At 36.4% G+C, this 15,968-nt stretch overlaps 1 protein-coding gene across 2 annotated transcripts in view; it reads right to left on the bottom strand.

The window, feature by feature from the left end:
* The window catches only part of LOC143208455 (popeye domain-containing protein 1-like), a 111,337-nt gene extending 97,220 nt beyond the window's left edge, over nt 1–14,117 (bottom strand). The window contains exons 1-2 of one of the 2 annotated variants that reach the window (XM_076422929.1): nt 13,094–14,117; nt 9,189–9,512 (exon numbers count right to left, since the gene is read on the bottom strand). The gene's annotated coding sequence lies outside the window, so the exon portion shown is untranslated. The other variant, XM_076422930.1, reaches the window with a different exon arrangement.
* Nucleotides 14,118–15,968: the final 1,851 nt, after the last annotated feature.

Genomic DNA, 15,968 nt, shown 5'->3' with positions numbered 1-15,968 from the left:
GTACGTGTTAAATTCACTACTACAGATTTGCTCAAATGTTCCTCTCAAGCTTTATGAAGCTTGTTATGATTTCTGTCATAGAAAACATAAAATCGATATGACTATAATTATCTTTGAAAGTCAACCACCTGCCATGCAAGAAAAGGGGTGACTGTAATACCATTATATGCATTTATGACAAAAATGAGTAGGTGTATTTTAAAGCAGTAAAAACATTAGAATAATTTTGAAATGTTTTTAAGAAAGATAATAAATTCCTGTTTCATCCCAGTTTAGAATTCAGGTAGAAAATTTTTATTATGCATGAAGATCCGCTGTCTACGTGTAGTAATCAATAACTTGTGGATCTTTTTGTGAAAAATAGAAAATGAAACAAGAGCCAAATAATATTGGCATTCTTTCTTCAATAATTTCGACAAGATTAAAAGGATTCAAAGAATTAAAAGATAATAATATATTATTCTCCTATTTGACACTTCATCTACTGATTTTGTGCATAAAATCCGCAGTCTAGCAATAAGCATTAAGCACAGTACATACAATGCATAGGGTCTGTGCAAAAAAGACCTACAAGGTTTCCATCCGAATCAACACTATAAAAATGATTGACACCGAAGTTGTGAGCGCAGTTGCAGAGGTGAGGGAGGAGGAAGGGTAAAGTAAAAATTGGAGTTTTTGAGTGCAACTTGCTGTTCCGAACAGAGTTGTCGTCAAAAAAGGTTCCGAGGACAGCTGACGCGTTTGTCAGAACAGAGAAGGGTGTAGGTTCGGAATGGTGGAGCCGTGAAAGTACCTAGGGTCTACGTATGGTGTACGTCATCCTTGAAGTAAAATAAATTGTAATTAAAGGGACTGACGCTAAAAAGAGTAATAATTATAGTGGACAAAATATATTTAGAAACAATAATATTCTAAGGGTACAATGAAATATAAGATAGTTCTTCCTGGTGCTGCTGTTTCATTGCACATTTATGATAAAAGAGAATGGGTTCAACTATTTGACTCAAATAAAAAACTGAAGAAATATTAGAAGAATTTAAGAATATTATATTGAATTATTTTCGACTTTTTAGGACGATTAAAAGAGAAACTATATCTTTATTTAACTACAGTTTCTTACAATTGACACGGACAAGTTATATTTTTTTGTAAAAATCTGCAATTTGGAAATCATATACTTATTACTTTACAATTCTTTAAACAGAGACTGGTCAGGAAAAATAAATGGAATGGGCAACGTTTAAAAAATTCGTTTTTTCTCAGTTTGAAATTCCATCGCTATTGGTCGTGTTCCGGCAAACTATCCAGACAATTTTATATGTAAAGGGGACACGAAAATCGTTTCCGGTTAAAAGACTTTCAACTTTATAAAACTTCTACTTTTTCGCTGCACACTGATGCTCATAAGAGGCAAGTAAAGTCTGAGGATGATAGACATTAGTATTCCATTCAACGTTTCCTTCGGATACTTTCTTTTACCTACAAAGAAGTTGTAAAAAAGATTTTCTATATAAATTCACTATTACCACAGATATAATACCGCGAGCAATCCACAGCTTAATAAAGTTTAAAGAGACTCAAATTAGCAAAACTATTCATATTATTAATGAACTTGTTAACATTATAAAATTAAACAAAATTGAGACACTTTCCTACTATTCTAAAAAGTAAAGTATTGTTTATTATTGTGTTACACAAATTTTATAAATATTTATAAGGAATCATTTGAGTTTCATAATTATTTTCTTTAATTACAATGACGAAAGTATTTCGGTGAAAATCGGATTGCATCAAAAAGTACATATTTTTGTTCCAGGATTATTTGTTTCATCATCTCGAATCTCATTAACAATACGTTTGTTCGCGTGCACGTGTATTTCTTTAACCTTTAAAATATTAATTAAACATGAGATTTATTTTCGGATACAATGATAGATATTTGACATGAATGTCATGGTATTCGAAATTAATAATGTAAATTATAAATTAATTTTCATGGGGCAAACTCGAATTCTGGCTGCTGTGTTATGTACATTGTGCAGACTGTTAGTCACGTTCCGTCAAGTGCAATATGGCTGCCATGGGCGTGTTATTCCACTTAATCCTGGTCAGATGGAACATTACACTCTGTAGACAATAATGAAAGTAACCATACAACGTGTACGCAAATGTCACGCGCAGTAATTATGCGTCCCTAAATTCTATCGCGCAATATTTGCGCACATCTATGGAACCATTACTGACCTTAAATTACGAGTTACGTTTATCTTTACATAAATGAAACGTTTATTGCAAACTGTTTTCAATTCTCAATGCAATTAATATATAAAACTGTGAATTTTCATACAGAATGGGACAATGCGGAGAAGAATGTAAACAATCATTTTTTTAAAACAACAATAAATATGTGTGTTTGAATAACACAAATATATGCAAGCCCGAAGTTTACGTGAACATTTGCAAGCGTTTACATTAATAGATGTTTCCGCGGTAAATTAGTGACGGTAAATTTGTTTTGCGGGCTCGTAAAATTTACCACTTGAAACATCCATTATCGTATACAGGTACAAAATGTTATAAAACAAATAGCAGCGATTGTATGTCTCCTTTAGTAATCAATTATATTTTATTAAAAAAACCTTGAATGAAAAATAAAACGTTCTTCCGTTTTCAAATGAAAAAGATATATTATTGCTACGTCATATATACATATATAATATTATATAATATATAAATATTATGCATATTGTATATACTTTATAAAATATGTAAATATTATGCATGAAGAATATAAAATTCCACAGAATTTTTAATACGATGTTTATTTATTTCAGATCCATAAATGCTACTAACTGAAAGTAAGATTTTACTCGTTCCCACATTCTTAAAATTTGCCTACAAAAATTAAAAATTGCATCAGCATCCGCAGCCTAGTCATAAATGTTCACTTTACATTATTCATAATTAATTCTTGGTGATCATTGCACAATTATACAATATAACATATATACATAATGTATGTTATATATAAACAGAAAATGAAATATGCTCATAATAAAATTTAAATGATCAGAATTTATTTTTATGTTACGACGCAATTGTCGCTATATTGCAGCGTTCAACGCAGAATTTTCATTAATATTTATTCGTTAAATGTTATAGCTTCTTGATAGAAGAAACGTGGCGTGTGCAAAGTCAGTTGTAATAGCTGTCCACCCCACTACTATCCGTCTAGACTGATGACACTCTGGCTTGCGGTGTGGGGAATACGGCTATATAGTGAACGTCCGTGTGTCTCGGATCTCCTCTTTGGGAAAACGAACCACACAGTCAATGACGATTCTACGAGGTGAGGACGAAAATGGAAAGATTTGTCACTCGAGTCGAGCACTTTCGTTACTTTTGCGATACAGACACCTTTCAGAAGGCGTGGGCGTTTTTCGCTATAAACTGCGGACCTCCCAGGCCATATTGTGACATTTCCCAGGCTTGGTAATAGTCCTGAGAAAGTCAATTCACTCCCAATGTACCGTTACACTGGTCTAGTTCCGAGGCGTGTTTCAGATACAATAGAAGCGGGGACGACTATACATTTTCTCGAATTCGTTAAATGAATCCAAAAATCTCGAAAGATTCTTGATACTTAAACTGTGATAACCTCGTTAAAAATCTGGACTCATTTCACAGCTTGAAGCTTGTACTATCGTTAATTTTTGTTCAACAGATATTTTTATGTTACAAATGGAAGAAATGTAATTACTAATTTATTCTTCACAAGAAGTTTTTCTATGGAGATCTATCTGCATTTGTTTAGACCAATTTTTCTTTAAATATAGAAATATTTCTATAAAGTATTATGCACATTTGCTTAGACCTAGTCTCTCTTTAATTAAAACAATATTCTTATGAAGTACTTTTTCGTTAAATGTACAAATAGAACTGTGAAATATTATGTCGGGTGTCAATAATTGAAAATATACATGTAGCTGCTTAATTCCCTATTGAACTATATCAATGTTATCGAATCATATATGCATCTATCACTATATACAAAGCGTTCTAACGAGTCAATACATGTTTGAAAATTACCTCGTACCAACAACGCACCAGCATATTCGCTAGGATCGTTCGCGACTGAATTTTATTCCACACCACAGAAATGCGAGAGACAAACTGACATTTCCTTGTTGACATGATCAAGAACGTCAGCAAATATCAGAGCTCAATGCGGTCAACAAATGCGATATGCACAAATATTTGCAAGATTGAAATCCGGTAAATTAAAATCTATATTGCCTAAACACCGGTACAATTTTTGTAATGAATGTTGGAAAATGTTAGCAGTTTTATTCTGCAGATACAAGGAATCAATAAATTGTTTGAACACTGAATTTTCAATCCTCAAGAAATCTTCGACGTTTAAGTTATAGTAGTTTCGTTAAAGAAAATAGTACAATAATAAATCTGGTCTTCATCATTCATTTTCAACAATTGTGCATGATGTGAGTCAACGCAGAAGAATGTAACCCATAATTATTTTTGAAACAACAATAAATAAGTGTTGGAATACAACAAACATATGCAAGCTCGAAGTTTATGCGAACATTCACGTGCGTTTAGATTAATAGATGCTCTCCGCGGTAAATTAGTGACCATTTGTTTCGCGTGCTCGTAAAATTTATCACTTGAAAGATTTTCCTATAAAACAATAGAAACGTGTTTCCCATAAAAGAGCCTGCGTTCGCATTAATTCGAACAGTGTTGTGCACCACTTGTCACAGAAATGCATTCGCGCGGAAGCACCAGCAAGACCATTTTAGTGTGCGCACACAGAAGGGTTGCGACACCCGGAAAGCTCTCATTACCCGGATTACGATCTGATGCAAGGGGATAAAAATAAAGCCTTGCCCTTGCAGCCTATAATCACGTTTAAAGCCGGGTCCGCCGGCGAAAGCTAATATTACTTCCGCGCAAACGATGTTAACCAAGCAAACCGCCGTTGTTTGTCATGTAATGGCCTCGCAACGATTAACAAATATCGTCCGATTGTCCGTGCCCCGTCGTGTATCAACCGTGTCCACACGAACAATGTCTCGGAAGGCTGCTGTCGTTGATCGATGTCGATCGTCCGATGAAAGGAGAACCGAGGAGAGAAGGAACGTGACTGGTTCGCGGAACTCGGCCGCCACGGCACGTCTTTTTACACGTCGTCACGAACGTGCAACAGGTAAATGGTAATACACTAAGATCGCATGCCGCAATTAATTTTTTAATAGCTGCACACGACCGCGACTTCGCTGGAATTCCGGGGAAATGCTTATCACTATGTGTGCAGCGGAAAGGGCGACTAAGAGGACGCGGAGAAAAAATTGTGGTAATTATTCAGAAGCAGAGGTACAAGATAACAGTTATTTTTTAAATGTTTCCGAAAAAAGCAATTCAGTGAAAATTAATATTTATTTAATTGAATGCCAGGTGTCAATAAATTCGTTAATGCTTTTGGATAAAGTCATTGAGTAAATAATGTCGTAAATAATGTAGTACATGTACTACATATACATTATGTACATAATGTAGTACATGAACATTAATATTTATTTATGTGAACGCCAGTTGTTGATAAATGAAATTTTCCAACAAAATAACGATATTTAATGTTCTGGTTACGAATAACTATATTAAATGATGAATATTTGTTTGGTTACTAGTAACCAATATAATAAATGTTGTATGACCGATATAATAAAGCAACATTTTATCGGTTATCGGTAGCCGTTATCGATCACCAGAATTTTCTTTTTTATTCAGGAGAACCAATTTTTTTTTAGCTACCGCATGATGAATATCGTCGTTAAAAATTTGTCTGGAGTATTTTTCTGCGTAGTGGCCATTTGAACGTCAACTTCGTTGTTTAAATTAGAATGTAATATTTTTCTATGTACTAAGTAATAAGGCATGTTCGGCATGTATCGATTTAGTAGAGTTTGAGTTGAGAGTTAATATTTCATATAATATAAAAATAAATTCGTAACAAAATGAAGATGTGCTTCAACTGTCCCGTGCAATGTCAGTGTATTGGCAGTAAACACCATGGCAAGAAAAGGTTAAATACAGAAAGTATAGAAAACTTATTTTGTATGGAAAGATGATGCTCCGTTCTTATATGTACAGATAGGGCGAGAACGGGTGCAACTATTTACACATGTCACACACACATAAGTGACGTTTGTGTCCTCATCAACATTTCCGACACGTGTTGTGTACGCGAGCTCAATGACGTTTTAAAAAGCTTACTCACACTTGCTTGAACTTGAAGAATAAATAGCAACTGAAAATATACGGTTACCCTCGCCATCATCCTTTTTCTTAAAAATCCTTTTCTAATGGAGAATCGTTTTTAATCTATCTCTTGTGTTTGTTGGTCCCGAACAAATTAAAATTATGCTCATAGATCATTTTATAAATGACAGAGACTGAGGGAAATATTTATCTCGTCAACTAAAACTTCTGATGTTGATAACAAACTAAAAACATGAATAGTATTAGATTGTAAAGAAAGAAATGCAGAGGATTTTTGTTTCTTTGTTTTAATTGCAATTTTATACCAATAAATATGTTCCAATTTAATGAGTCATGTATATGTCATTTTAAAGCTTGTTTTACGCTCTATTTAATTATGCTTTTGATATTTCATTTTATTCAAATTTTTATTAAATTATTCGGCTTTTATTTCAGGATGTCAAAACGCGATTTTCGCATTATTTTTTTGTATGAGTTCAAACTAGGCCGAAGTGCCGCTCACACAAGCGGCTCGGAATATCAACGAAGTATGGAGCGAAGGTAATACCTTGAACTCGGAAAAAAATAATGCTAAAATCGCGTTTTGACTATATATAAAATATATACATAAAATTAAACTTTATTATATTATAAAAATATTATATATAAATTAAAATGATATATATAAAATTAAATATCAAAAGCATAATTAAATAGAGCGTAAAACAAGCTTTAAAATGACATATAACTCATTAAATTAAGGTAAATATTTCAATTTCATCAGAGTCCGTGAGGAAGTGACGTTTCGACAAGTTCACAGACTTGGTTGGAGATGGTTAAGAAAAGAAATAAATGTATATGTAGTTTCAGTATTTTGGAATTAACGCAGACAATTTTTATTTTGTATAAAAATCCGCAGTCTATCCATTATGCAGATCAAATCATTAATTACAGACATTAAGTCCAACAGGAGGATTCTAGATCCAAGTATAGCAGCCATTGCGGAAATGAAGAAGAAAAGAAAGCGAAAGTTGAAACAAATAGAAGAAACAAATAAAAGAGAAAATACGATTTATAGGGGGACAGATTTAGAACATTTGGACATTTAAGAGATCTATGGAGCCAGATAGAAGAGCTAGGATTGAGTAAACACAGTGGGGAAGAAATCAGATAAAAACAGCTAACAAACTTAAAAAGAGAAGGAAAAAGAAGATAGGGGAACCTGCAATTGCATCGTAAGCGAGAATAGGAATGCAGGTAACGTAAAATAAACAGAACACGGATGTAAATAACGAGAGGGAGGGTGGAGTGAATGTGAAACAAATGGACGGATTAAGACAGCTTTTTCAAGTTAGGATAAGTGTAGACCAAGCCTAGTCCTTTAAGTCCTGACGGTGCTTTGTAGCACCAGTCACTTTAAACGTTGCTGTGGACTGAAAATGCTTACTTGCTATTTCTTTGAAGTCTTCAGATATGCTGCGAAATGACACATATGAATACACTATGATCAGTGTACCTATTTTTACAGTACAGATGCACGTTTTTAAATACAATTGGACACATAATGTTTGATTTTATCCTAGCAATTTTGCCGCTTTGGTCGCAAACAAACAGTATCTTTTATTTAGATTCTAGTTCTATATGTATACACAATTAAGATTTTAATTTACAAATGCAACTACCATTTATGTAGTGACAAAAAGAAAGTTGTCTAATTTTTTCTTGGACGTGTGATGAACTAAAATTCACCGATGTATCGATGAAATTATTTAATCATCAAGATTTAAATGTCACAGATATCGACTTTCTATGGCCAAAATTATATCAATGTATATCATTGGAATTAGAATTAATGGCATTAGGTATTTTAAAATACTGGATCATAATATAAGTTATTGCGCTTTTGCTGGTCTGCTTTGTGTTAAAAATAGCATATTAAACATTTTGAATTCGATTACATAATTCCTATCGTTTTTAATTACGTTTATCTATTTTTCAAAAGAACCCCGCACTAATCGGAAAATATAATATTATAGCTTATGATCTACTGAACAAAAGATGTAATGGGCACAAAGCTCAATAATGGACAGTTGTCGAGTTATAATGAGTCAAACATGACAAATTCGAGTTGCCGAATACTCAAATCAGAGACCACCACACAGAATCCAAATGAGTAATGCATAATAAGATCATTTTTTTATTAATCCACACACACACACACGCACGCACACGCACACGCACACAAACACAGCAGAGAGGGTTTGGAGTCAAAAAATAGTACCGGAGTGACGAACCGTGGGGTCCTTATCTCTGCTGTGACACGCAAAGATTTTTGTGAAATCACAGACCTTTTCAAGGTCATTCAAAATTCAAAAATAATGACACCACCTAACAGATTTTGTGAAACCCTACTATTTTTGTTTCAAACATTTTTCCAAAAAATAAAAAGTTCCCGAGATTTGAGTATTCGGCAGCTCGAATTTGTCATGTTTAACTGATTATAACTCGATAACTGTCCATTATTGAGCTTTGTGCCGATTACATCTTTTGTTCAGTAGATCATGAGCCACAACATATGAAAAATCCAACTGATTTTGCCGGGACAGATTCTCCATATGATTAGTGCGGGGTTCTTTATTACCTTCATAAGTAGTTCAATATTTCCAATGGTATCAGATCAGAGTGTTGAATAAAAAATGTTTTACAATGATAAACAGACACAAATTTTATTTCATCGTATAGTCCACTGCAGAGCATAATAAAAAGTAATCATCGAAGAACATCGAGTTCCACAAACTTCAGGGATGGATTGTTTGCTGACATCAATGCAAACTGAATTATTGCCTATTCGATGATTCGAATTATTAGCCTATGGTTACTAGGTTAATGGATCTTAGATGGACACTTACCTTATGGTGGATAAGCGATATGTTGTTTCGAGTGCGGAATAATACACCTCAGTCTTCTGTGTGTATGCGTCAAGAGAGGGTGGCACAAAGATGAGGAGGTTCTTCTCGATTCGGCAACGTAGAAGGTCTTCACTTCGTGCAACACCATTGCAATTGACTTAATTCACAAGCGAACTCTTCACTGAACAACTGTACAGAGTCACGACGACGTTCGATCGAGCCTCGTGACCGATCTCCACCGCGAATTTTGTTGCATCGCCCGTCACCGCGCGGCTCACTGAATTTCGCGTCCTATTTCGTAATTCGAAGAGGCCACAGATACGTCTGGAACAGAAAACGAAACCGCACTTACAAACACCGAGACATCATTGGCTCGTCGACTATGCACTTATGATTAAGACTGCGGATGTTCATGCAAAATAAGAGCTTTATGCATTAACCGTAAAAACGGAGCTGAATAAAAATGTTTTCTTCCTTTAAAAATTTGAATAAGTTGCTAATATTACAACAATATTCTTAGCCATGAGCTAATGTGTGCCAAATAGGTAATGACAAGCTACAGTCATTAGGAATGATTGAGAAATGAAGTGTTTGATGGTAATACATTTTCTTTAGGAATAGAACTGTCGGTTTCTATATTAGCTACTGTTTCATAAAATTAAGAAAAATTAAATTTTATGTATGGGCATCATACTGCCTGTAAATAAAATTCGTTACTTAAAAATATTTCCTTAGAGGGTTCTCCAATTGTTTCTATCTATTTTTATTTTACACTTGTTTTGTTGTAATTGATACACTTGTTTAGAATCTGAAATTATAACTGAAACATATTGTATATTATTCGTCGAATTAAATACAATCATTAAAACATTAAAGATATAGTATCTAAAAAAGGAAGATGGGTGATTTTTTAGTAGAGGAATGTGTGAGGGTTAAACGAAATAAATGATTGTTAGTGAGTGTTAATGAGAATATCTGTTAATATAATCTCTAATATCTTCAAAATGCAGAATTTGATTCTAACGAGAAAACCTTCTCGTTTGCAATTAACACATTATAATAGCATTGACTTTGTTCTCTCTTGTTCTCTTCATTAATCATTTCAGTTCCCTAGTGCAACATTGTTCACTGGATGGTACGTTGTAATTGAACATGCATTTACTTTGCAGATTGAGTTTGCGTGTATATGGAATGAAAATCACCTGATTGCATATTACATCAGCTAAATATTAAAGATGGCTATCATCACCTAAATACAAACTATGAAGGCACCATTTTTTCCATAGAATTGCGTATGTTGTATGCAATTTATTTAATTGAAATGGTAGGATAAATATTTTTATTTAATTAAATTCTCCCGCACTTTTAATTGTATTTGTTAAGAAACTAAACATCCAAAATTTGTTCTGGTAAATAATAAGGTTTCATCAATTTCTCTTATCGTTTCCTTTCTGTAGACTAGAATTTTTTCCTTAAATGAATACAGAAAAAACTTAGTTTGCAATATAATATTAACAAAATATGTATTTTTGACATTTTGGAAAAATATAACACTTAACACTAAACCTACCACAAGGGGTCGAATGACCCATTTTAGATTTTTTATTTGGCAATTATTGAGATTGTAAAGGTGTTTTCATGGCAATTGATTTAATACATTTTTTGACTCGAAAATATATATTGTAGTATTTATAAATATCGCACAAAATATAAATAAATGTAATCTTGTTATTTTTATAATACCATACACACACATTAGTCACTTTTGATGGTCGGTAGGTTTAGTGTTAATGAAAGACACCGAATTACATGATGGAACACATATCAATCTTCACATTTTATTTTTAAATGAAAGGTTATTATAGTTAGGAAAGGATATTTTTACATCCGTAATATCAGAATAATATTAAAAATTTTCAAAAATTAAAGTTGTACTTCATTTAGATGGCTTGTCTGACCACTGCTCGCCTATTCTACTTGACGCTAATGTTATAAGACACTAATCGTTGTCTGATACGTTCACAAGGGATATTTTTGAATTGTTTCATCAATTTTTCTATTAACTGATAACATATGTAGCACACTAAACAGTTTATCGAATGAGAAATAAGGTAAATTCGTTGCTAATCTTACTAAACAAATTTTTATTACTTCATAGATAATCGTGTAAATACGTAAATATCACAGCCTACTTACATAGAATCTAATTATTTACTACATTTTCAACTTTTCATTTCTATTCTGGTTTATGTTAGTAACAAAAAGATTGAAAAAAAAAACAGCTTAACGTTCCTTTACACGATTCACTTGCGTTAATGCAATGAAATATTTTTTTCATATGACCTAAATAAGCTAAAAAATGCAAAAAATCATACAATCTATAAAATTTGGCTGTCAATAATAAAATAACGAAGCAAAATGAATACGTCTTTGTAAAGACAGTGTGAGCTAATTAAGAATTATTTTAATAACTTCGTACCAGGGAAGGAAATAAATTTTCATTAAGAAAGTTTGTCGATACTATCGAAGGTAATATATCCGAAAGCTATTTGAATGTCCATTCAATAGCATTAACTCAATCTGTTTGATAAATCGATGCCATTAGATAATTTTCACGTCTGTGAACATGATTAAATTCAAATTATATCGAATCGAGCCTAAATAAGCTGGAGAATATTTACCTCTAATATCACAACGAACGTTCAAATTTGCAAGTCATTACATGAATTTGGTCTTTATTTTCAACGAAGCCTTGGAAAGCCTTTTTGTAGTCTCAATCATTAATTGGAATTAAAATGAAAAAAAGCTGAGTTCCTCGGGTGACTCACAAATTCTAACACTTCCAGTGCCTATCATAAAAATAGTTTGATCACATGGTACTGACGCTTTACAGTTTGTTTACAGTCGCCAGGACGTACAATTCGAGCCTCGTCACGTTCAGAGAACACGGAATCACATCGCAGCCTCCCTTTGTCAGTTAGAAAGAAGAGCGAAGATCATAGAACAGAGAAAACAACTGATGAATCCCCGAGTGAAAGGACAAAGGACACTCGAAGGAAATGTCTTTGAAAGATTTGCGCAGAGTCACCTGTCCATCCGACTCGATTGTCAAGTCTCGTAACAACGCATACCTCATGTACTCGTGGGTACATTGCGAGTACACATGTACTCGTGGGTACATTCCGAGAAGGTTAGTCGTTTCGAAAATGCAACGAACTTTGCCACTCGATACACCTGCCAATCTAGGTGGTCATGTAAAAAGTCGGACAAAACAAATCTAAACAACGAGTAAAGACTCGAAGATACAATTGCGGAAATTACTTTGAGATGTATCCCCCATTCGGTTCCTTTGAGCACACTTATGGAACCCTAAACGCGTCTACGAAGGTCTGTAAGAAATTTTATGAATTGAAAGTTATGAGATCACTGAACAACAATAATCCCACTATCATCGTTTTGACCAATCACTGCAGCGTCGTTCTGATTTCTCCGAAAGCTATCAACTCGATTTTTCAGTTGTTCAAAGAAAAGTTCGTTCACAGAATTCCCACAATAGTGATCATCGACTAGCATCAACGAATTGATCCACGGACGAAAACATCACTGGTGACCAACGCAACGTACGATTCTCTACAGAATAACACGTCCGCGAGGCGAGGTTCCAGCTAACGAAAACTGCACAAACGTATTCCACTGTGTCAGCGAGCGTCGGTGACAATTGAAGGCAACGTTGCACACAGACTGTCATCCGTCATATCGAGTTATCAGAGAGCCTAACGAGTAAGACGAAGTCTCAGGACGATGATCGAGCGACATGTGCTCTACCATCGAAAAGATAAACAAGAGAAAAGAAGGTTGATGAAGGAACGAGAGAAGATCAGTATCATTACGAAACGTGGACGTACTTCTCACGCTGGTTACCACTTGTTAGGTGCAGTCGGATGCGACACGCATCAATCACGTTCGAGCTTGGCTTCGATAGAATGTCTTGTTGAACGGTCGTGGAGGTTCGACGAGGGGCCGAGGACGGGCAAGAAACAACACGACGACGGTTTCGCGCGACGACGACGGCGGCGACGGCAACGACGACGGCGAGGACGACGAGGACGAGGACAACGGCAGCGCAGCAGGACGAGAATCATGACTCGTCTGTTCCGTCCATACCGTCTTGCCGCGGGACGATCCTCTCAGCGTGGCGACGATCTCGGCGGCTGTGCATCGGGCTCGGGGACGGAACCGACGATGTGAACGAGGGAAACGGCATCGGCAGTTGCGATTGCGATTGCGATTGCGGTAGCGACGACCGTAGCGGCACCAGGAACGCTGCTCTCGAGGCGTGCGTCGAGCGTGAAGCACTGTTTACACGCGAGGAGGGGCGCCATGGTCACTGCCGCCTCTGATCCTCGCTTGCGATCATCGTCGTGGTGCCTGGACCCGTTGTCGATCGTCCTCCTGGCGGCGCCAACGCGTGCCGCGTCCTCACTTCGGTGTCCAGCCTCGGTGTCATCGCAGCAACGAACCGCGTACGATCGCCCGTTCATTCATCTCCGAGACTTCACTCTGCCCGACGATCCGCTTCCCTGCTACGCGCACATTCACCCACCATCCTCTCTATCCCGGGCCCGTGGTTTTCACCCTGTCTCTCTCTCTATCTCTCTCTCTCTCTCTTTCTCAGTCTCCGCTGATGTCTCTGCCCGTCTCTCTCTCCCTTCCCCTTTCCTCGACCGAGAGTTTTCTTCACCCTCGAACCCGCGCAGCCTATCGTAACCTGCCCACCCACCCCAACTGGTTCACTTCTCTGCCCTCTCTCTCTCTAACTGAACCCTCTCTCTCTCTCTCTCTCGCTCTCACGCGGTGCCAGAAGCGACACGAGTGTGCTGCTCTGGAGCTGTGCGACGCGTGCCAAAGCTCTCGTTAGACTACCATCCGATAGAACTAGCGCCACGCCCTCCACGCAGGTGGCAGCACCCACCGTCATCTCTACGTCGACTTACCACCAACTCCAGTCTCGACCCCCTCTATGCCAGCGAAACCACCCCCCGAGGTTCAGCAGACGTTCGGTCTTTACCCGGTGGCTCTTCCCTTTAGTGGTTTACCTTTGCCCTCCTCCCGTGCCCTGGCCCTCTTTGTCCCCCTACTTGTTTCTTTCGTTCATATTTACTTACATCCCTTGCTTGCGCGCTACGCTCTCCTCTCGTCGTCTCCTCCTCTACCCGTGTTCTTACCCATTTCTCAATTTTTCTGCGCTACTTCACCCCTGGACTTTTCAACGTTACCCTCACTCGCAATTTTATGCCTCATTTTTTCCCCTCCTCACAGAGATTTCGGATCTTGCCCGCCTCTATCCACCCCGCGGATCTCTTATTCGATCTTGGATGTCGCTGCCGGGCCTGCTTCGGGCAACTAAAGTTTTTGGCTTGTCGTCTTTCTCTTTTCCCTTTCCCGATGAGATAAGGGAATATAGTTCCCGCATACGAAAATCTGGAGTCGCGTCTTCCGATGTGAAGGTAAGAAAACGCGGGACTGAATTAATCCTTCCGCAGTATGTTTCTTTTCATGGTTCTTTGATCGTGTTCACTTGGACATGTTTACCCTACCTTCCCACCCTTCGATACAGTGCAACACCCTTCTACGTACGTGACATACCTGGCACGAATGTTTTTTAATCGAATCGGACACGTGTAGTTTGTTTATAAAGGGGGATTAAACATCGAGATCATTCCTGACCATGTTGATCCTAGAATTTATTAACTTTACTAGTTAATTGACTAAGTTCTGTTTTCAAATTAACATTTAACTTATTTCAAAGGGAAGTCTTTGTTCGGTTATCCTAGCACTTAAAAATATGAAAAAATTTTTCCAGTTTGATACACCCACTTTAAGGGTGAAATTTATCCCCTTCACATCCATGTAGACAAAGTCGGCATAAACATTCAAAAAGTAGAAACTTCAACATCAAAATTACGTTTGTTTCATGAATTTTTAATGATTTCAGTTCTCTCTGACTTTTCGGGTCAAATACACCGCTGTGCACCGTTGGAATCTACTAAAAAAATTGTATTAGTCGCATGTGACTGACGTGGCAGTGAACGTGTCAACAGGTTTTCTGTACATTGTACTTAGATGAGTGTTAACGTGAATGTCAAATAAGTGCTCGAAAAATAGCGGGACTAATATTTAAATCACCCTGTATATACCAAGAAAGATCACTTATGAAAAATTGAATCCATAATGTAGATTAACAGTTTTTCATTCCAATATTCGTTTTAAATTTGTCGAATGCATGTAGCGTATACTAGAAGTGGTTCATCGACAGACGTAACTAGCCAATGTGCGTTCAATGGCGCGTGTATTCGACGAATTTTCAATGTCCGTTTTCCAGGAATCAATTTCGTGCTCGATTTTATTACTAATCTTATCCCAATTTATACAGGATGAAAGGAGCGGTTCCCGAGGCCATTTGAAATGACATTTTCATTTGCAAGAATGCCCACCTCAGTTTTGTTAAGGAGTTAGGAAAAAAGTCTGTCCTTTTAATCCGCAAGAGGTAGAAATGTCAGGCACGCGTGGAATTTACGAGTCTCTATTGTCCTATATCTCCTTTAATAAACTTTCTTAAAGGACAGACTTTTTTTAACAGCTACCCATCGACTCTGTGTACTAATCTGCAGAAAAAAAACCAAAACATTTGGTGGCCACAAATTCTAATCTTACAGCGGTCCCTCTCGTGTCCTTTTTTGTCTTCTGAGCCCTCTCTAAACTCTTCAGAAAAATCTAGCG

Source organism: Lasioglossum baleicum, chromosome 4 (genome assembly GCF_051020765.1).
Source record: "Lasioglossum baleicum chromosome 4, iyLasBale1, whole genome shotgun sequence".
In the NCBI taxonomy this organism is placed as follows: Eukaryota; Metazoa; Arthropoda; class Insecta; order Hymenoptera; family Halictidae; genus Lasioglossum; species Lasioglossum baleicum.
The sequence above is the reverse complement of the archived record's forward strand: the minus strand, read 5'-3'. Positions and strand labels throughout refer to the sequence as shown.